Source organism: Eumetopias jubatus, unplaced genomic scaffold (genome assembly GCF_037043125.1).
Source record: "Eumetopias jubatus isolate StellerSeaLion01/CBP00866 unplaced genomic scaffold, mEumJub1_p1.0 scaffold_3, whole genome shotgun sequence".
In the NCBI taxonomy this organism is placed as follows: Eukaryota; Metazoa; Chordata; class Mammalia; order Carnivora; family Otariidae; genus Eumetopias; species Eumetopias jubatus.
Genome location: NW_028274809.1, coordinates 30,575,125 through 30,597,404, shown reverse-complemented (window position 1 = coordinate 30,597,404; position 22,280 = coordinate 30,575,125).

Here is a 22,280-nt window from a genome sequence, read left to right as displayed (position 1 = left end):
GCCTGGGGCTCTGGGATAAAGCCCGGCCCTAGGTAGAGATGCACAACCCTCAGAACTCTGTCCACCCCTCCTCCGCCCAAGCAGAGGTACGGCACTTTCCTGAGTCAATGGCAGAGGGTTAAATACAACCTAGGGTGAACTTTAGAGGATGTAAATTATGTCTCCAGCACGCTGTTATAAATACATATCCTCCAACCAGCTGCCCAGGACGACTGCAGTGGAAAGCCTCCCTCCTCCCCTCCTCCCCACCCCAGGAAGATGGAAGAGATGGTTGTTGGTGTTGAAGCCTGTCCTTGCCCACTGACACCTGGAGTGAGAAGCAGCACAGGGTAAGCTGTAAGGAAAAGAGGCCTCCAAGGCTCAGCGTTTTGACGAGAAAAGATTTCTCCAATTCCAGAAAGCCCCAAGACTGCACTTCAGCAACTCCCAACCCTATTGCAGATGTGATTAGCATTGGCCAAACCCATTTCAGAGATTGTCTTTCAACCTGTTTTAATTAGACATTTAAAAAATAATCACCGTATTTATTTATTTATTTTTTGGTCCAGGGGACAGAGATTCCTATGCTGGAAACAATGAACGGATTAGTGATTAATTAATTGCTGGCAGGTGCAGGGAGAAGCCATCTATGGCTTCTTAGCAATTTCCCCCCTTTCTCTCTTAGGATCGTTCTTTCTTATTTTAATTAATGTTTTGCCACCCCAGCACTCCCCTTATCAAATATTCAAATAAACTAAACAAACAGAGTGTGCCGAGACCAAAGTGCTCAATACGGTGTTTGATTGGAATTGTAGCCTTGTTTTCTCCTGGTGGAGTCTCGGGGTACCTGGAAGCCTTCCCTGGCAGCCGGGTTCAACTCCAAAAGTGCATTTTTAGCATCTAGTTAATCTTCCTTTCAGGTGCCGAGGGTATGGCTTGATGGAAACATGGAGCAGTAAACCACCGAGTGGTTTGTGGTTTCTCGTTCCTGGTAAGGAACAGAGGCGGTGACACAGCGAGCCTGCGGGCTTTGTCCCACCCGCCCGTTCCACCGCTCACTTCTGCGGCGTGTCTACACCACGCGAATGCATGCCGCCGTTGTGCCAGCCACAGCCTCGTGGCCGCCGCATGCCTTGGGGAGCCTGTACCGCGGCAGCTCTGCGGGAGGGCGGCCGTCCCCGTGGTGCACCTGAACAGCTCAGTCCCGCACAACGATCCAAATCCACATCCTCAAACCCAAGCCATGGCCAGAGGAGGGGTGACGGGCAGGACACGTGCTCAGGCACAAAGCCCCGGCACTGCCCTCCCAGGGAATGTGGACTTCGCTAGAGCTTTGCTCTCCCCGGAGGGACGGCTGCTCTGAAAGCTAGAGCGCAGTATGCTTCCTACTACTCGCAATTGTTCCTGAATGAGCCCTCTCCTGTCTAACTCCGAGAGAGGGCTTCAAGGACGCAGGTCTGTAATGGAGCCAGGGCTATTGGCTGTTTCAAAATGAGTGATGGGCTTCAGGACATTACTCTGGTGCCTTGCAACAGTTGGGAGACTCCTTAGGAGGGAGGGCTTGGACTGTCTTCTGAAAAGCAGCCACATTGTGGGACCATGACCATAGATTTATCCAGAAATAATGATCAGGAAGAATAAAGAAGGAATGGAAGGGGAGTTTTAAAAGTGTTTCTCTGGTGACCACTATGTCCTTCAGCCCAAAGTATTTGTCTCCAGATCGAGGCAGAGACAGAAGTAGTTTGCTGCGACTGATGGAGCCCAGATGATTCCTTGTCAAGTATTTCAGAAAACGGGAATTGAAAGGTAAAGTGGTGTGGGGGGTGGCAGGGAAGGAGCCCTGGGGAGTGGGGACACTGCTGTTCAGGAAACTAGGAAGGAAATGAGAGTTGCTTCTGAGGGCTTCTAAAATCATGCGGGCGGAACGAGGGATCCAGCCAGAGGGAAGATTTTCTGGTACTTCTCTCAATCAATCTTTTGCTCTCTCCCAAGTTTGGAAGCATAGAAGGACTGGAATACAGGGATTCTAAAGCAGCCAGGTATATAGTTGTTTTGTTTTGTTTTGTTTTGTTTTGTTTAATCCTCAGGGACAGACTATTGGGCAGCTGTAAAAAATCATAATAGCAAGACAGTTCTTTTATATATAAATATTGAAAAGATCTTTAAGACATACAGTTAAGCCAAAAAGCAAACTGAAGAACCATGTCAAGCATGCAGCCCAGACCATATAAATTGCAGGGCCCTGTGCAAAAATGAAATGGAGGGGCAGGGGGTCAACAATTATTAAGAATTGCAAGACAGCAATAGCAGAACATTCAATCAAAGGCAGGGCCCTCCTGAACGCAGGGCCCTGTGTGACTGCACATGCATTCTCCACACCTACAGAGCCAGTCCTGCTGGTCGGCTACCATGCAGTGAACCTGAAATACTAAATAAGAAATAAGTAATAAGTAATATGGTGTACCTACGGAGGGTGGGTGAGAACTAGGTGAAAGGAGAAGAAGGTCCACTATACACCTATTTCAATTTTTTTAATGTTTGAGCCATGTGGATGAATTACCTAGTCAAAAATTAAAATAGTTAAGAAAAAGTCCACGGAGACTATAAACAATACGTAGGTTTCCATTCACTTTTCTCAGGGATTCCATGTTGCTCCACGGAAGTCCTAGGAATGGGAAGAAGCTCAGAGAGAGCAGCATCTGACCGAAATGACAAAAGCCACAACTGTCCTCTCTCACCACTCACTCACTTGCCACTGGACTCGGACTTCCAGAAGCCAGATAAAAGAGAAAATGTTCTCTCTCTCTCTCTGTGATCTCTGTGAGGATCTCCTTGGCCTCCTGAACTTGGGCACAGGGGCCAGTGTCTACTTTCGAGGCCATCCTCCAGGCTAATAAGTGAGCAGAGGGACTCCAAATCTCATTAAATGCATGGGTTGGATGAATGTATCAGTAACAACAGTAATAATCCCTAATAACAAGATGTTTCAGGTTTAACTAAAAAGACACATCCATGTGTCTCCAGAAGGGTGTAACCCAAAGAAGCAGAAGCAGAACCTGAGATGCTCCTGAACTACAAATACTCATCATAGTTTACACATATCGAGGTCCTACCACGTGCTAAATGAATTATTGATTTCATCCTCACGATTCCCCACAAGGCACATTCCACTATTTTTCTCATTTTGTGGATAAGGAAACGGAAGTCCAAAGAGGAAAAGTAACTTGCCTGATATTACCCTGTGAGTGAAGGATAGAGCCAGGGTGGAACAAAGACACCCTGGCTCCAAAGCCCACACTGTTCACCATGAACCACATCTTAATGTAAATGATCTATATGATGACGAACTAAAATATACTACTACTTCTCAACTATTCCAGTTAACAGACTCTTCCATCCAGACACAATAGGGCTAATTTGGAAGTAAGGGCTGCCAACTTTCATTTGGGTAGATTTGGCTATGAATTCTTTTGTGCCATCAAATCAAATGAACATGCAGCTCACCATTCATTGTTTGAGGCCCACATTGACGATTAGTATGGCCCTGGACTCCCTTTTTTTCGGGAAACAGTTCTTAAATTTTGACAACCTGACACCTCTTGGGAGCAACTCTCTCAAGACTTACCCATAAGCTCTCCAGGTGATGTAAGCAGTAAGGCAGTTAAAAAGAGTGAGGAAGAATTACTTCCAAGAGTATAGATAAATCAGTAAAAAAATCAAGATCACAGAAGGTGGAGATCAGAGGCAGATGTTAGCATCCCTTAGCTGAGGAAAAGAAGACTCTAGGACTCAATTCAAACTGGCTGTAAAAATATTATACAGGTTGGACCAAACCACAACATTCCTTTGGGAATGTTACCGCTTCTGAACTGCCTGGGACACCAGGAACAAGCATCTATGTGAGAAAATCGTACATACACCTGTACCATCTATATTGCCTTGCATTTCTCCTCCACTAAATTGTCATGACTACTGGAATGGAAAAGCCAATTTCGGATAGCGTTTTAGCACCGGAGACACGACAAGGCACAAGATGGGTTCTTGATATGTTTGTGGAAATGGTAATGAATGAACGACTCATCAGTCAGTTGACACACTATCATCACCCTAAAATGGGTTAGACAAGAAATATCTCATGATAACAATCCAACCCCTCTCTGCAGCCAACCAATGAAATATTCAAATGATTTTTATTCCATTGACACTTTGTGATAATTGTTAGAAATTCTATTCCCAGTAGGCAGAAGCTGGAGATGAAACAGAACCAATGTCAAATTTCTTCATCAAGAGCTGGAAAGTGAGAACAAAATGTCTTGAATGTAGTAAAAGAGGAACATTTTGCAGATCAGCTTAATATATTGCCCTTGAGTGCCTAAATGTATTTGTGCGATATTGTCACGTAATGACTCAATAAATGCTTTAAAGCTTGTCTGGCTTGTTTAAATGTAAAATATTAAGAGAAAAAAGAGGTTTGGCTGAGTTTTACAAATTCAATACCCAAGGTAGTAGTGTGGAAGGAAATAAAAACAGCTGAAATTTGTATAGTTGCTAATTTAGTTGAAGAATAATCATCCATCTAAGCAAAAAAAAAAAAAAAAATCTGCCACATCTGGAGGAACCAGTTATGGATGAGAAGGTGTGGCTTGGTTGCCAGAAGAACATTTTCCTTATTAAAAAAATAAATAAATCTTAATTCTATGCAAGCAGCCTTCTTTTTTTTTTTTTTTTTCCCCCAGATTCAGAGCAATGAAACAGAGAAAGCAGGAAGGTAGTTTGGGGACTTTTATAAGACTAATAACAAAGCCAGGCTTTCTTAGGAAGGATACTAGTTGAACTTCTCAGCCAGCTGATGAGGCCAAAGTATTAAAGGTATCCAGTAACAGCTGTAGGATGAGGAAGACCCCCCAGCAGCTTGTGAGGAGAGATCAAGGAATTGGTCTAACACTCTACGAATAATTGAAAATTGGGCAGTTTTACTTAAAGGGAAAAAGGGAAAAGTAGAGTCACAAATAAACCCTGTTTGATAATCAAAGTCTAGTGAGACAAAGAACGTAAGCTGCACATAGATTTTTGTACACTAATTCTCAGTATGCTTTTTTGAGTATCACTTTTTATACTATTCTTACTATTTTAAAAAGTTATAATGAGATTTTCTTATTTTTCTCAAAATGAGTGACTCTCAAAACTTATCTACATCCGAGTCACCAAGGAAGCTTTTGAAAAATAATGATTCCTGAACCCAAGGCCCCCAAAAGGCTAATTAGGTACATGAAGGGTTGGGGCACAGGAATCTGTGTTTTAACAAGGGACAGGAAATAAGTCCTAGGTACTTTGATGCAAGGGATTTACATCTCACTATTGAGAAGCTATTCTTATGATTTATGTACCAGGTAATGTCCTGGATCTATGCAGCTAGAGCAGAGAATCACCACCAGGTGGAAATTTATCACAATTACAGGCATAATGGAAAGGAGAGCTCTGAGAGGTCAGAAGGTGGTTATTTTGTCATTTAAATGTGATGTAGTCAAATAACTACTCAATAAATGTTTCAAAGCTTACTTGGTTTGTTCAAATTTCAAATATTAAGAGAATGATAAGAGGGTCGGATGATTTTTACAAGTTCATTAGCAAAAGTAATGTGCAAGAAAAGCAAGTACTAGATTTGTAAATGGCTAATATATTGTAGAGTTTCAGAGTCCAGGACACATGGAGACAGGAGTCGGGAGAGAAGGTTGGAGAGCTACAGAAAAAAAATTCTATCTACTTTTCAGTTCCACCTGCCTCTCTCTGGAAGTAATGACCTGATAATACACTTCAGGCTAAACTGTTAACGCCTGCATTACGAAGTCACCATTTGGTAGCCAATCTCTGTTTTGACCTATTCACCCACCTCTCCAGGTGAAGCATGTCCAAAACTGCCTTCCCAGTACAAAGCATGTTCTTCTGATTTAATTGCAACCTTCCTTAACTGAGAGGGCATGGTGGGGGGCGGTGGGGGGGGGGGCGGTGAACTGAACTGAATGTTAAAGAACCCTGCCCAGAACAGCATTTTGGTCCCTCCCAAATATTCACATACCTCCTTCTCTCTCTCCTTCCATCACTATGAGAGTCCATGGAGCAGTGTGGCCCTAATACCAGGAGCTTTTGTAATTTCCCTTTGTGGAAAGCCTGTGGCCACCATAGGTCAATAGAAAAGTAGGAGGAATGGCTTCTTACCTGGATCCTGCAGAGGAAGATCTGTTTTTCACTGACCCATCGTGGCACTCATTCACTCAGAGAAGAAATATGAGCTGAGACATTCTAAGACACATCCTCTCAGAGAAGTTCAGCCCATACTGGCTTGGAGAGCCAAAGATTTGTCAGAGAGCACATTTCCTAAAGCTTTCATCATTTCAGACTCTTCCGGCCCTTTCCTCAAGGTACCTACCTCAGTTACCCAGCTAGTAGCACCATGACAACCATCAAGGACTACAAGCTTTGGGCAACACGATGTCCTCCAGTGGGAAGTGTTTGACTCACAAAGTCACAGTCTTCCATACCAATCTCTCATCTTCCCTTTCATCAGTAACAGCAGCTTGCACGAGACATCAAATCTGTGCAGGAAGCCACTGGCCTACACTAGGAAAAAGCACCGAGCATTTGGCATCATATACTAATTTGCATGACCAAGGGCAAATTACTTTGCTTCTCCAGGCATCATTTTCCTCCTCTATCAAAGGGCTATTCCTACCTTCTGGGTTTGTGAGAATGTGAGATAATGTATTCAAAATGCCTGAGATATAATAGGTGTTCAATAAATGGTAGCTATTATTTCATGCATGAGCCTCAGGCTAATGTCTGTGTGAACATTTAGTTATTAATTAGAAGGTAAATGAAAGCTGGCTGGAGGGAATTGCATCTGACCTTTAGCAAATTATTTCATTTAGATGCGCTGATGCAAAACTATCACATCCTATGAAGAAAGATGAAAATAAATCTGGCTGACAAGAGATATTTTAATAAGTACTCAATCTTTCTCCAACATCCTCTCAGTCTATGACCACCCCACTATAATTTGTATGCCATTTGGGAAAGCTTTGTGCCTTTCCCTCTCTTGTCATAGTCAATCACTAACTGATCAGAGGCCAGATTCAGCTCAAAAAAACCTTTCTTGAGTGCTTGCATCTAATGATTGCTCCAAAAAAAAAGGAATTCTTAATGCCGTTCTCCCTCCGAATAAGCTTGCTACCAAGTAAGCGTGAGTGTCCTGCGGTTGATAGAGTCTCTCTAGATTATTCCTAGGCTGAGATCAGCTCATCTGGTAACTGGGATGCAGGAACCTAAAGCATCCATCCTGCTATGTGCCCCATGTTATTGACAGGCAAAGAGAACCTGCTGCATGAAGTACCTCGTAACATAGAGGCCATGGCCATTCCAGGAAGAACAGGGTATGTGTTCCAGCTGATGAGAGAAAAGGGTAAAGGGGAAAAGACCAGGGCTCACCACAGACCAGGCAGAGAAGAGATACATAGACGCACCATGACCTTATCTTGGAGATCCGTGAAGACTCCGCCAATAAATGGGAAAAGAAGGCAAGAGTGTTAAGGGGGAAGGGTGAGCATCCGTAAAGGTATTTCTGGGGTGGAGAGCAATGCAGCAGAGAAGATAGGCTGCAAGAGGTTGAGAAGGATGAAGAAGCTAGAGTAGCCATTTTTTTGCAGAGGAGTTAGTGACAAAGAACTGGCTGGCAGCCTCGGGGAAGAAGAGAACTAAGACTACCAGCCTTTAAAAAATAAAAGAACTAGAAAAGGAAAGAAAGGAGAGCCTTAAAAGAAAATCAGTTGCTGACACTACCCTGTTGGAAGAGATTTTGGATTCCACAACTGAAAGAAAAGAGATGTGTGTTTATTACATGTGATTCTCTCATGCTGCATCATACATAAGTAAATGGTGATCTCAGGGGCCTCATCTGGAGTTTCTCTGCCTCTCAGCCTACCTGGGATGAGGATGTGCTAGAAAGTACAACCCAATGAACTTTGCAAAAAAGCTGTGATTAGTTTCGGAAGGCTCCAGCTGTGAAAGCAGCCAATATAATAAGCTTGCATGTTGTGACTGATTACACCCATTACCATTCCTGCATATTGCTGCCTTGGAAAGCCCACGGAGGAGCAGGAAGGAGAGTTAGGCAAGCATCTCCAGGACTGGTTTTATTAAGTGAATGTGCCGGGCATTGCCCCTTTTGCATCCTGAGAAGCTATCAAACCCTTTGAACTTAACATTTTCATCAGAAATCATCTATTTTGAATAATGATACAGCAAATCCTTGGAGTGCTTTTTATCCAAGGTCCTCAAAATGCATTACTATTACTGCTGATTCTTAGCATTTGGTAGCTAGTGTTACATTAGTTTTCTAGATGGTTAAGCTAAAGCATTTAATGGCGAAATGCAAAATCAGTTGCAAAGGTAGGAAAAGAGTTTAGAGTACGGTGGGTCAAGCTCTGACCGCTTCTCTACGTAACTATGTTTATTGGTACATGCCAACACCCAGATGCACAATTACGAGCTAGGAGCAGGTGAAGAATTTATTTTACGACTGTCCATTTGTAGAGGACCTTCATCATGTTGGTGGCTGTCTGACATCTTTTACATATATTTCTTCTTTTTAAGATTTTATTTATTTATTTCAGAGAGAGAGCGAGCACACAAGTTGGGGGAAGGGCAGAGAGAGGGAGAGGGAGAAGAAGACTCCTCACAGAGCAGGGAGTCCCAGGTGGGGCTGGATTCCAGGACCCTGAGATCATGACCTGAGCCGAAGTCAGATGCTTAACCAACTGAGCCACCCAGGTGCCCCACATATGCCTCTTATATTTGGGGAGGATCTCACTTCCCTATCTCCCTTGCAGCTGCAGTGCAGACCTGTGCAGACATGTGGCCTGGGCTCTGCCAATCAGATGCAACTGAGGGAGGAGCAAGTCTAGTTCCTGGTGCAGAGGCTGCAACAGAGCAAATTATAGTGTTAAGTGCATGGCAGTGGCTGCAATAGCTTCCCCATCACACCAGTTTGCATAGTTGTTGGCATCTTTCCCCATCAGACCAGCATAGTTGTCAGCATCTTTCCCCATCAGACCAGCATAGTGTCAGCATCTTTCCCCATCAGACCAGCATAGTTGTCGGCATCTTTCTACAGGTTTAGCCTCTAGCCTGGTTCTTCAGCTCTCTCAATGACCTTATGAACTCCTCTGTCCCCTTTGAACAAATCCTTCTCTGCCCAGTCAGCCAGACACAGCTTCGGTCACTTGCAGCTAAAATCCCTGGCAAGTATTCCTTTACATCCCATGGAAAATAGAGCTTCACAGACTCCCTTCTATAGTCTTAGATAGGTTGATAACTGCTTATCAATCCATTTTGGAACCTGAAAGTCAATTTGCTCAATTGCTATTTGGTATTTATAAATATCTAGTATTTACTGAGCACTAAGTCCAAAACTCTGGGCTAAGTATTATGGAAAATATGTGCTGGGTTCCTGCTATGTGCTATGGATCACACTGAGGGCTGGGGCCTCCGAAACGTGAGGAAAAACAGACATGGCCACCACCCTCCAAGAGCTGACAATCCACAGGGAAAGGCAGACAGTAATTGAGGAATCACACTCAGAACTGTAAAATTGCCACTGTGATAAGTGATGTGAAGGGCAGAGAAAGCATCCCTGAGGGAAAAATATGTTAGCATGAGATATGCCTTTGAAAAGAGCACATGAGAGTCAGTTGGAAAATTAACTGGAGGGAAATCAAAATAAGTGGAGACAGACCAGTGAGGAGGCCATTTGAGTCATTTAGGAGGGAGTTGATGGTAGTTTAGACTAGGGTGGGAGGGGCAGATAGAGAGAAAACGACCGACTCAGGAGATATTTAGGAGAAAAAATCAAGAGGACTTCACGATGAATTAGATGTAGGGAAATGAGGTAAGGTCATAGATGACTCCCAGGTTTCTGACTCAAGGCACTGGGTAGATGGTGATGCCTGTCCCTGGGAAAACACCAGGAGAAATCAGGTTTTGTAGGGACATGGTGAGCTCAGTCTCACATGTGCTAAATGAGTGGCCTTTGAAGCATCCATGAGGACTAGAGCTCAGAATAGAAGACTATGCCAGAGGCACAAAATAGTTCTCATACAGCTGAAGCCATCGTATGAATGGGATTTCTTAGGGACAAATAGCCTCAGAAGAAAAGAAGGCCTTGGGCCTATTCTTAAGGCATGTAAAGCATAGGTCTAAAAATTCAGGGAGCCACCTGTCAACAGCTACCAAAAGGTAGTGATAGTCTATCTATAAAACATCAACAAGGCAAAATGCCTTGAAACAGATCCAAGAAACAGATCTTGATTCTGTTGCTACAAACTCCTCTACAATCAGGATCATACACTCAGGGGTCTAGCCAGCCTATACTCAGTTAATGGGCGAAACAGGGACTATGGTATGCAGCAAAGTACATGTACTCTCCAAAGGGTGTAGTTGGGGGCTCCTTGGTGGCTCAGTCAATTGAGCATCCGACTCTTGATCTCAGTTCAGGCCTTGATCTCAGGGTCATGAGTTCACGCCCCACGCTGGGCTCCATGCTGGGCATGGAAACTACTTTTAATAAATAAATAAATAAAAATTAAAAAATAAAGGGTGTAGTTGGTTCCAAGCTCAGGCAAGTTATTCCCAGATAAGATACTTGTAACTATGTCTCTCTATTAAGTCTCCCACTGTTTGAAAAAACTACTGTGTGGTTTACGTTAACCTGAATGGACCTTGACTGAAATGGTATTTAACCCAGATTTCTAGAGTCAGAACCCAATTCTCCTCTTCTGACTTGGAAATGATCTTCAACTACTGTAAATCGTTTTCCTACTAAATCCCCTGTTTTTCTATTTCCAAATAGTAGTGATACCTCCAAAAGACTACTCTTCTACCCCAAACACTTTCCCTAGATATAAATACTATCCCTGGGGTGCCTGGGTGGCTCAGTCGGTTGGGCATCTCCCTTCAGCTTGAGCCACGATCTCCAGATCCTGGGATGGAGCCCCACCTTGGGCTTCCTGCTTGGCGGGGAGTCTGCTTCTCTCTCTCTCTCTCTCTCCCTCTGCCCCTCCCCACCACTTGTTCTCTCCCTCTCTCAAATAAATAAATAAAATCTTTAAACATAAATAAATACTATCACTAAAACTATTTTCTAATCTCTAACACTCTAACCATGGTTGGCCCACCCTGAAACCTCCTCTTTTATTCGAATCCACCCTGAAGACAAGGGAAACACTGGCATTAGAGCCCCACAGTGCACCAACAGAGGCTAAACCGTCTCCTGGCACTATAAAATAATTTGGGTTAAGAACCAGGAAGATAGGCCAGCTGAGGTAAAGGGACAAGCTCTGGGAGCCAGCGGCAGGAGTGAAGACAACAGAGTTCTGGAGTAATCTTGAGGTAGGGCTGAGAAAAGAAAGTGAGAAAAACTAGAAAATAATGAGAGGCACTAGGTCTCAATGTTAATCAAATCTGGTCTCCAATTATTTTTTTCTTGCCAGTCAGTACCAGTATATTTGCCTGCAGGTCTGGAAGATATTTTCCCTTTATATGCATTCAGATTTTTTTTTTTGCCTTCTCAATATTCCTCTGAAGTAATGCATTGCGTGTACTAATTATAACTGCCAGCTATTGACAAAATCTGACATGTGGTTGAACTGGATTCATTTCTTAGTTTAGTATTACAACACACACAAATACTCACTCACTCACTCACACAAAATCAAATTCTTCCTCCCCCTTCCTACTCATCCAACCCCAAACTGTAATTATTAAACAGAGGCATAAAACAAAGCAGACCATCAGTGCACGTCGAGGTAAAGCAGCTGTTGGAATTTGCTCTGCCTCAGCCTACACCAGGTGAGTCAACCACACAGCTCACCTGTGTTGCAGCTTCCAAGGCAAACATCTTTGGGAGACATTACACAGCACCCAAAACTAGATCGCTGTTAGTATTTTCCATACAATCTTGGTTAGTGTTGGTAAGAGCTTGCCCCAAAATTCCCTTTCTGTTGACATTTGGCAGGACTTCTGTCAACAAACATTACATCAACCACCACCTAGCAGAATGTCTCACACATGGTAAATACTCAATACTTGTTTTTAAAAAAAAATCAGAAGAAAATCAAATGAAAATGAGCCATCCTAATCTAATGAGTGAACATAGTAAGGCACTTAGTGTCATAGCAAGCATCATATAAATATTAACAGTTAGTATTATTAGTTGCTCTTTGTTCACATTCTGGGAACCCAGAAGAACCTCTCCCACTTCCTTCTCTCACTCCACCCCTTTATTTAAATACTATCACAACTTTCAAAGAAATTTAAACCACACCTCTCCCCACCACCCACCCACCCCCACCTACACACACACACACACACACACACACACACACAGTATGGTCTCTCAAGCACTGCTGATGGGAGCGTAAGCAGCACAGCTCCTACAGAGGGCAATTTGAACACATCTTTCAAAATTACAAATACTTTTCAACCCAGCAGGTCACACTGGAGAATTTCTCCTACAGATTAACTCACAACCATGTGGCATAGGATAAGTACAAGGTTGTTCATTGCAGATTTATTTGAAATGGAAACAAGCTAAGCATCCATCAGTGGGGAACTCATTAAATAAACCTTGGTAGAAGCATAGCATTTGAATACTATACAGTAATGAAGACATTTTCAATGAGGACATTTTCTGTGTACTTTTACATGAAGATCTCCAAGATATATTGCTAAGGGTTTTTTTAAAGGCACAGAATAACAGTGTATAAAACATGCCAAATTTCGTATAAAAGTGGTGATGGGGAGTGGATAAGAATAGGTAGTTGCAATTGTTCTACATTAAGAAACTCTGGAAGGAAATGAAGGAAACTAAGAAGAACAATTACCATGGCAGGGAATGGAGAATTCTTACCTTCGGGGGAAGGTAAGGATTGAAGGGAAAACTTTTTACTGTGAAACTTTAAATTATCTATTCAAGATAGATCAATAAACCCACCTTGCTTTCAAGCAAAAAGAAAACCTAGTGTTCGACAATCTAAAGAGTGTGTTCATCTGCCGGCACTCTATAGTTGAAGTCAATGCCCTGAAAGTTCAACATTTTGCCCAGTCTGTCCCCTATCCTCCAGGCTCTTCCTTCACCCCCTGGGGGATGATGCAGCCTTTGAGATGAGCCACTGTGCCTGGAATGCTGGACACCTGTGTTAGCTAGCTTAACCCAGTCTGCTAGGCTATGGTCGTATTCTCATATCTATGTATTCCTTCTGGGACACAGGAGGATAAACTAAGAAAAATCTCTTGGGTCAGACACTCAATATTATAACTCTTTATTTCTTTGCTTTCATCAGTTTAAATCCAGACTTCTAATGTGATTTGCAAATAGCTTTGTGTGATATGATATGAGAGGTCAGAGGACTTCTTAATCCATCTAAAAATATGTAAACACACCACAACAAAAATCCATTAAAAGTAGAAATAGCTAATCCTTTACATGAGGAGAATAAATAATTCACCTCCAGGTTTTCCCACCATAAATCAGTTCTGCCGTAATCAGATGCCAGCCCTGGAATAGGGAAGCAAAGCAGCTGTATTAAACTTTGACAATTAAAAAAAAAAATGGGAATGGAAAAAGTGGGGATGAACCATTTGTTTTCTTTCCATGTAGTTCTCTAAACAGACTGCATAATGAATGAGCTGGGAAGAAACCAGTGTCTTAATTCTATTTCTAAAGAAAACCTTTCCTTTGTTTTTCCCTCAGGTAAAGGATGTATCTGACTCACTTTATGGGTTCCAACAATGCCATATGACAACCCTCTGATGTGATTCAGGCACCCACATGGGCTCATCCCGACTCCAGTGAAAAACCTACAAAGAAGAACCTGCCATCTTGGCTCCAAGCTCAGTTGGAGGAGAAAGGGAAGGCTCAGGGACAGAATAATACAGAGTTCACTCCACACCACAAAAGGCCATAAGGAAAAGAACTACCCCAATGCCTCCTGGAGTCAGGAAGAACCAGAAAGGCTATGGAAGAAGTTTAAGGATGAAGAGGACCCAGTCGGGAAATGAAGCTCAAGTCAAGCCAGCCACTTCAATGCAGATGATTCCTTATCACAAGGCTTTTTAAAACTCAGCTAACATTTGCATGGGTCTTGCTCTGTGCCAGGCCCTGGTCTAAGTGCTTCAAATACCAACTCTTCAAAGCCTCACAATGTCCCCTTGAGGTAGGTCCTACTGTGCTCTCCATTCTACAGGCAAAGACATTAAAGTATAAAATCATTAAGAAATTTGCCCCATGTTATTCAGCTGTGGATAAGGATGCCCAAAGATGCTTCAGTTAGTCACCAGCTTTACAAAGGGCTGGCACCACCATCTTCAGTTCTGTTCTGGGCTCTGGGCTGCATGTGGGGAAGGAAGAGAATACAAGTGGCCACAGATATATTGCAAACCGGCCCAAAGGTTAACAGAGATGCTTTTGCATCCTAATAATTATCATTATATAAGGAATTGTTGAAGTTTTTAATAGGCTTACTTATCTTAGCATTCTCAAACCTCATCCATATCCAACTGAGAATCACAGTGAAAAACATTTGCAAGTCAGCTCTTCTCCAACACCATTAATAACATGTATGAGGAGGGATGTGGGGGAATTCTCAAGACAACTACACCTCACTTTCTCATCTGAAAGGACCCCCCAAAATGTGAACTCAGCATAGTACCTCAGAATGTGGTATATGTCAGGAGTAAGGATGTATAAAATGTGAAGTAGAAAAGACAAACTTTGTATCAGTTAGCTATTGCTACCACAAAGCTGTGTAACAAATAACCCCAAGACCTAATGACTTTTTCTGAGACAACTGGATATCAGCATGGAAAAATATTATTTGGACCCTTACCTCATACCATATACAAAAATTAATCAAAATGGATCAAAGACACACCTATATGAACAAAAACTATAAAGCTTTTAGAGAAAACGTAGGAGTGAATCTTCATGACCTTGGATTTGGCAATGGATTCTTAGGTATGACACCCCAAAAGTACAAGTGACAGAAGAAAAAAATGGATAAATTGGACTTCATCAAAATTAAAAAATTTGTGCAACAAAGGACACTATCAAGAAAGTGAAAAAGCAACCCACAGAATGAGAGAAAGTATTTGCTAATCACATATCTAATAGGGGTCTAGTACCCAGAATATACAAAGAACACTTAAAATTCAACAACAAACAAAAGAACCAACTCAATTTTAAAACAGGCAGAGGACTTAAATAGACATTTCTCAAAAGATATACAAATGACCAAAAAGCACATGAAAAGATGTTCAACATCATTGTCATTAGGGAAATGCAAATCAAAACCAATATGAGATACTACTTTATACCCACTAGGATGACTATTTATAAAAAATTCTTTTTTGAAAAAAGAAAAAGAGGAGGGGGAAGGAAGAAAGAAAGAAAGAAGGTAAGTGTGAGGATGTAAAGAAATTAGAACCTTTCTGGGGCACTTGGCTGGCTCAGTCAGTAGAGTGTGCAACTCTTAATCTTGGGGTTGTAAGTTTGAGTCCCATGGTAGGTGTAAAGGACTACTTAAAAAAAATAAAAAATCTTTATTTAAAAAATCATTTATACTCAGTCATTCATCTGTAGGTCATCTATGGGTAAGGTGACCTAGTGTGAACTAGTTTTGGCTTTGTTCTGGGATACAGGCTGGAGCCAAGTCTGCTCCCATGTCTCTCATCCCCCTCACACTGGTAAGCTAGGCAGAGCATCTCTTTCCCATAGTGATGGCAGAAGCACAGGAGGGCAGACCCAATATACTCAAATGTATCTAAAGCCTTGGTCTGCATAATGCCTATTAACATCTCATTGGCCAAAGCAAGTCACACAGCTGTGCTCGATGGACAAAGGGCAGGGAAGCACACTCCAGTACCTTCAGTACCAGTGAAAGGAGAGGCAAAGTTGAGTGATGACATGGATGAACCTGGAGGACAATATGCCAAATTTAAAAGCCAAACACAAAAAGACAAATACTGTATGAACTCACTTAGATGTGGAGTCTGAAAAAGCTGAATTCATAGAACCAGAGACTAGAACAGTGGTTGCCAGGGGCTAGGGGTGGGGGGAAATACGGAGATGGTGGTCAAATGTACAAGGCTTCAGTGATCTGATGAATAAGTTCTGGGGATCTAATGTACAGCATAGTGACTGTACTTAATAATACCATATTGTCTGTTTGAAATTTCCAAGAGAGTAAATCTTAAGTGTTTTTAACACACACACACAAACGTGAATACGTGAGGTGACAAATGTGTTAATTAACTTGATTGTGGCAATCATTTCATGATATATACATGCATTAAATCATCACATTGTACACCTTTTGGAAATCATATTGTACAACTCAAAATATATATGATTTGATTTGTTAATCATACCTTGATAAAAAATGGAAATACATAAATGCATAAGAATAATTTTAGAAGTTGAAAGATGAAACACAATGACAAAGAAAGGAGTAAAGAATTGGGAGCTACAATCCAATCTATCACAGCTCTTTCTCTACACAGACCTTTTCCTTCTAGTCTCCTAAATGGCAAGAATTGCTCCATATCTTTCCCGCCAGCTTTTATAACTCTTTAAAGCAAAGGACCTCTTTCTAAGGAATGTGACCCAATTCACTCAAGGTAACTCTTATTCAATTGTAGAAAACACAGATCAAAGTGAATGTTTATAAACTTAGCTAGGCTTCGCTAATGGGTAGCAGGTGGAATCGATGGGTTCCAAGGCAATTACAAAGTCCTTGCTATCAGATTACACATTTTCAGGTGTGTAGGTCTTCCATCATCTTCAGTGGCAGGTTTTAAATCTGACCATCACTCAAGGGAGGAGAGAGGACCTGGAGGACTGGGTAGGAATTTCATGGGCCCGTCCTGGAAGTAGCAGACAGCACTTCTACCTTCTATTGGCCAGAACTGAGTCATGTGGTTGCAACTTTCACAGCTGCAAAGGAGACTGGGAAATGCAATGGAGCTGTGTGCCCAAGAAGAAAAGGGGACCAGTGAAGGGAATGGTTAGCTAGTCTCTGCCACATTCTATATTAAGCTGCCTTTACTTGAATGTCAAGCCATCTAAAGTTGGCTTTACAAAGTGTAAATCTTTTGTTGGTGGGAGTTTAGGGGACCATTCCTCCTGGCTGGAAGAATAGAGGGGAGTCCTGGCACTAGATTTGAGGACATTGAACAGTTGGAAAAGTAGCGACAGCAATAAAACAGACCCAAATCAGCTCAAAGGAATGGAAAACTACACCGAAACTTAAAGAAAAAGCGTGCGAGGCATCAGTGACCCACAGGATTCCAATGCCTGGAATCCAAGCAAGAAAACGGAGTGAGTTCTTAGAGACAGGCACCATCAAATGACAAAAGCCTTGACTCCACTTAAGTCTGGCCTGGGGAAGCAAGACTTCCATGTAAGTTACATAATTCACCGTTCCATTAATGGCTTGCTCCCTAGACTTTTACTGTCACCTTGAATAAATTTAAGATTGAACTAGCAATGTAATCAAAGTGATTTGGACACAAAAGTCTTTCTCTCCCACTCTTTCTCCAACCTTCCCTTCATTACAGCCGCCCTGAATGGGAGTAAAGGAAAAGTGAGGCCCGCGAGGCTGTTAACACTTCCAAGGCCAACGAAAGACAGAATGAATACAAAAATCCTACTTCCAAAGTACTCATTGTGCTCCTTGGAGCTGGCAAACTCTTTCTTTCTCTGCAGTGACCTAGTCTTCTCCCCTGAAATTTCAAGTCGGTTGCCATTTCCACCTCTCTCAACTGGGGGCTTTATTATCTTAAGGTGAGAAAAGTTTCTTCAGCAGAAGTCTGCCTGGGAGAGAAATCAGAGTGATTTAAGCAGTGCCCCTGTGTGTTGGAGAAGAGACTCTCCAGCTGACACATCAGAGAGGAAAAATGTAAGCTCAGATGCATTTATTAAGGGAGGTTGGATATCTGTTCAGCCAAGCCTCCTTTTTTTTTTAAACTCTCAGATACTATTTTAATGAAAAGCCACCACAGTCCTCAGCAAATCACAGCTTTGAAGGAAAATGTCAATCCCTATCAAACCCCGAAGAATTGTTGGAGCTGATGGAAATCTAAACTCATCAGCTCCTTTCCCCATTTCCCCTTCCATGGGCTCCAACCAGCCCCCTCCTCCTGCAGCTCTCCCCGGGAGTGGAGAAATGGGGCTGCAAATCAATGCCCAGGGGACATCCCATCAGACAGTGGGAAGGTCTAAAGGAAGGTTAAAGCAGAAAGGAAATGAAATTTATAGACTTAGCATTAAAATCTTAAAGGACCTTAGGAGCAGCAATGAATCTGATGTTAGGAAAGGCAGGGGCTGTCAGAGGCCACAGCAGGAAGGCCTGACAAGGGCCATAAATCTAAGCTGGGAGCAGAAAAACTGGGCGTGATGAAAAGAGTCCAACCTGGACTTAAAAGAGAGGCAAGGCCGGCCGCAGAGGCATGGTGGGGAAGGAGCGCAGTGGGGACTGCAAATAAGGAAGGCAGCGTGCACGGCAAATTGTGGGGGCGGGAGAGGGGGCAGCTCGCTGGCAGAGGCCACCAACAAAGGCACCAGCGACACGCCTTTGGCTGTGGGGGGACCTTTGAAACTGATCCCCAAAGAAAGGAAACAGAAAAGAGGTGGATGCTTCTGGTTGCACAGATGAGATGGGAGGTGGAGGGCTGAAGAAGGTCGTGGAGGAGGAGCTGGGGAGGGGCAGGAGTTTCCACTTGGTTACAACACAGGCTGGGAAGCCAAGAACTCCCAGAATTGTCTTTAATTTTCACTCCCTCATTCTGTCGTATTTTGGGGTTTGGGGTTTTGTGTGTTTGGATTATTCCTTCTGGGGCCCAAGTAAAATATGTGAAGACACTAATTAAAATACATAAAACCACTGCAACTGAAAATAACATACCATGAATTATCATTAAAATGCCAAGCTCAGTGGTCTTTCCCTGGGGGTAGGCCTAATTGGAAAAGCAGGAACAGCACGGTGGGGGAGAGGGGCGGGTCACCTGGCTTGTGCCAGCTTCGCTCATGTCCCAGAATGAAGCATTGTTGCCTCTGTCTTGGTGTCCCCCACCCTTCCCCCTACCATGGAAGGGAAGTTGGTGGATGTGTTTCACAATTGCAGGAGAGAATTAACTGAGTGAATAGCTCCATGGTACACTTCAAACCTTTGAGATTAAGACTTAACTGTTGATGCAATGGTAATGGGGCTGTATATGTATACATCTACCCAAGCATTTACGAAATGCAACTTTTTCCGTTTTTTGAAATATGAAAATCAATATATCTTCTCCATTCCTTTCATTTTCTACATTCTGCATTTCTTTTCTTTTTCCTGGCTGCTTTTCCCTTCGTATCAAATTTCTGTCCACTTTTCTCTCCTGGCTTCCATCTTTTGTCTGCCATTTTGAGTCTCCTCAGTTTCTCACGCCTCCCATTTGTCTCAGAAACTAGAGTGCATCTCAGATGCAATGTCATTTCATAGGTGAATACATATGGTCATTAATATTCATTAGTTTTCTTAATCTGTAGTAAAAATAGAAAAAAAAATGCTACTTTTCCATGTGTCAGACTCGTTGATTAGCAGACTGTACTTTTAATATGAAACTCTCATTCCATGGAGAACCTGAAGCCTGAAAGCTCAAAGAGGGCGAGGGGGTTGAGACTTTCCTTGGACTAACCAAGGAAAGGGGAGATCAGCAAAGTTAAGAGATAATCTTGGGGAAGAAATTTAAGCTTCAAAGTGATAAGTGATATAAACTTCAGGAGTGAATTCATTTCCCAAAGATAGTGATCATCTTTTCACATCCTGGACTCACCAGCAGATTAAAGGGATTTCCACAAAAAGTTAAGAATCTTACACTCTAGAACCTAATAAATGCCTTAAGGTGTTATAAACTCAATGTGGATCACAAAAAAACTGGCTGCTGTGACCCAGACCTAGCATGTACTATCTTCAAATAGAAAGAAGCCAAAAAGGTCTCTGTGGAAGGTAAAGGGTGTGTAAAAAGTTAAAAAAATAAATAAATAATGGAAAAGTAAACACCACCTGATATGTAAGGAAATTCTGATATTAGGACCTCCAATAAGAAATAAGTTTTTGTTTTTTTTTTTTTTTTTTGCTTAAGTCGATGGATCCATAAATAAATGAACTTAATCTGACTTCTAACTAACTCATTTAGTGAAAAGCTGGTAGACTACAAGTTTATTTGCAGAACTGGGGTCTTTCAGCAACTCAATAACAGGCTTCCTCTTTGACTTTGGGCAAGTTATTTAACTACTTGATATCTAAAGTTACTCATCTGTAACATGAGTAAAACAAGATGATAGCCATGTTATTTTTGGCTCTTGGGCTGCTTCCAACCTTGAATGTGTAACTGAATCTCACAGAGGAATTTCACAGAATTAATGAAGATCTGCAAATCCTAAAGGGCCGCAGGTTGAATGTTGACTTCATGGTATTATCATTATAGAGTAACTGTTAATAGCCCCTGTACTATCACCCCCTCTCCTAAGTCATCACTCTCTTGTGTCTGGTCTGATCCCTTTGTGCTTAAGGACACATCTAATCATCTACTCCTAGAAGGCCGTCCTGTTGTTCCAAGATCCATTAGAGCCCCTACCATATTGTTCCTCTAGAATGCATAGAGAATCTTGTTGACTTTGATTTGTCTCTTCTTCCTCCTTCCTTAACACCTTATAATCTGGTTCCTGTCCATCACCACATATGACTCTTTGTGTCAAACTCAGTAGTTTCCCTATATACAAATCTTTCTAGAAATTGTGTTCTTCTTACCACTCTTTCTAGTACTGTGATAGTTTATATTTAAACTTCAGAGATGCGTCCATATAGCAGATCACCTCCAACTTTTCTGATAACTCCTTAGCGGATTCTTATATCTCCTCCTGCCCAAAGACCATCCCTTCTAACTCTTGGAGAAGAGTTAGCATTTCCAATAAGTGTTTCATCTAATTATGTAGATTTCCTATCAACTACATGTATGATCTCCAGCTGTTATTCCTTATCTTTTAGATCCGCAGCATAAATTCTGTCCAAGATACATGTGTCAGTTATCCCTTGTCACGATAATAGTGCATAACAAACTACCTTAAAACTTAGTGGTTTAAAACAGTAACCAATTTTTATTGCTCATGAGTATATGAGTGCTCTGGATAGTTTTGTGATGTGGGCCTGACTTGTTTGATCTCAACTGGGTGTGTTTATATATCTGCCGTTTTCCCAATCAGTCTATTACACCATAATTGTCCTGCCATCATATAAAGCCAAGCAAAGAAAAGACTAACGTTTGTGCCTGACTTTGTTGGCAGTATTAACAGCATCCCTAAATTCCCTAAGCTTAGGCATTTAAAACCATCATTCAGCTTACTTCAAAATTCCAGCATTTTCTGAATCTTTTTTTCTTCATATCACATCCCACCCAGGCTCTTAAAGTCATTTCCTCACATTTCCAGGGATCCCTCACTCCCTCTAAGTCATCTTAAATGGAGCCCTGCATTCCCCTTCTATGAACATCATTTGGCCCTCTCAGCCACTGATAAAAATCTCTGCTCCTGGTCATGTTCCTCCACAAACATTTGCATATCTATGCACAGGTTGATGTGTCACATCTTAAAAATTAAAGAAGAAAGGAATCAATAGAGGAATGATTTTTTTAATAGAAAAAGAAAGAAAAGGAACAACTAAATTAAATGGCACAAAAGTTGAAATCCAGTTTATCTATTTCTTCTAATTGAGCCAAATCCTGGAAGACTCTGAAAATGACACATCAACATCCTCAATCCAATCATCATGCTCTATATCCATCTCTGACTACTTAAAACAAACAGACATAATTGTTGGAAAACTCATTAATCCAGATCTTACTGATATAGCTACTGTCAAAATTAATCATCTCTTCCCAAGCAAGATGGTTTTCCCTTTGTTAAATTCATTGGTGCCCATGAGGAAAATAAAATGTGCCTGGATTTTCAAAAGTAAGTTTGAAAAGATCCAAACACAGTGAATAATTTCTAGAACTAAAAGCTGTATTTGGAGTATAATGTTCTATTTGGGCTAAAAAATGGAAACATCTTTCATGTATTTGCTCATTTTTTTTATTGTCAACACTTGCTTGCTGTTCTTCTAAAAATGCCCATGTATTTACCTTATCTCTTTTTTTTTTTAAGATCTTATTTA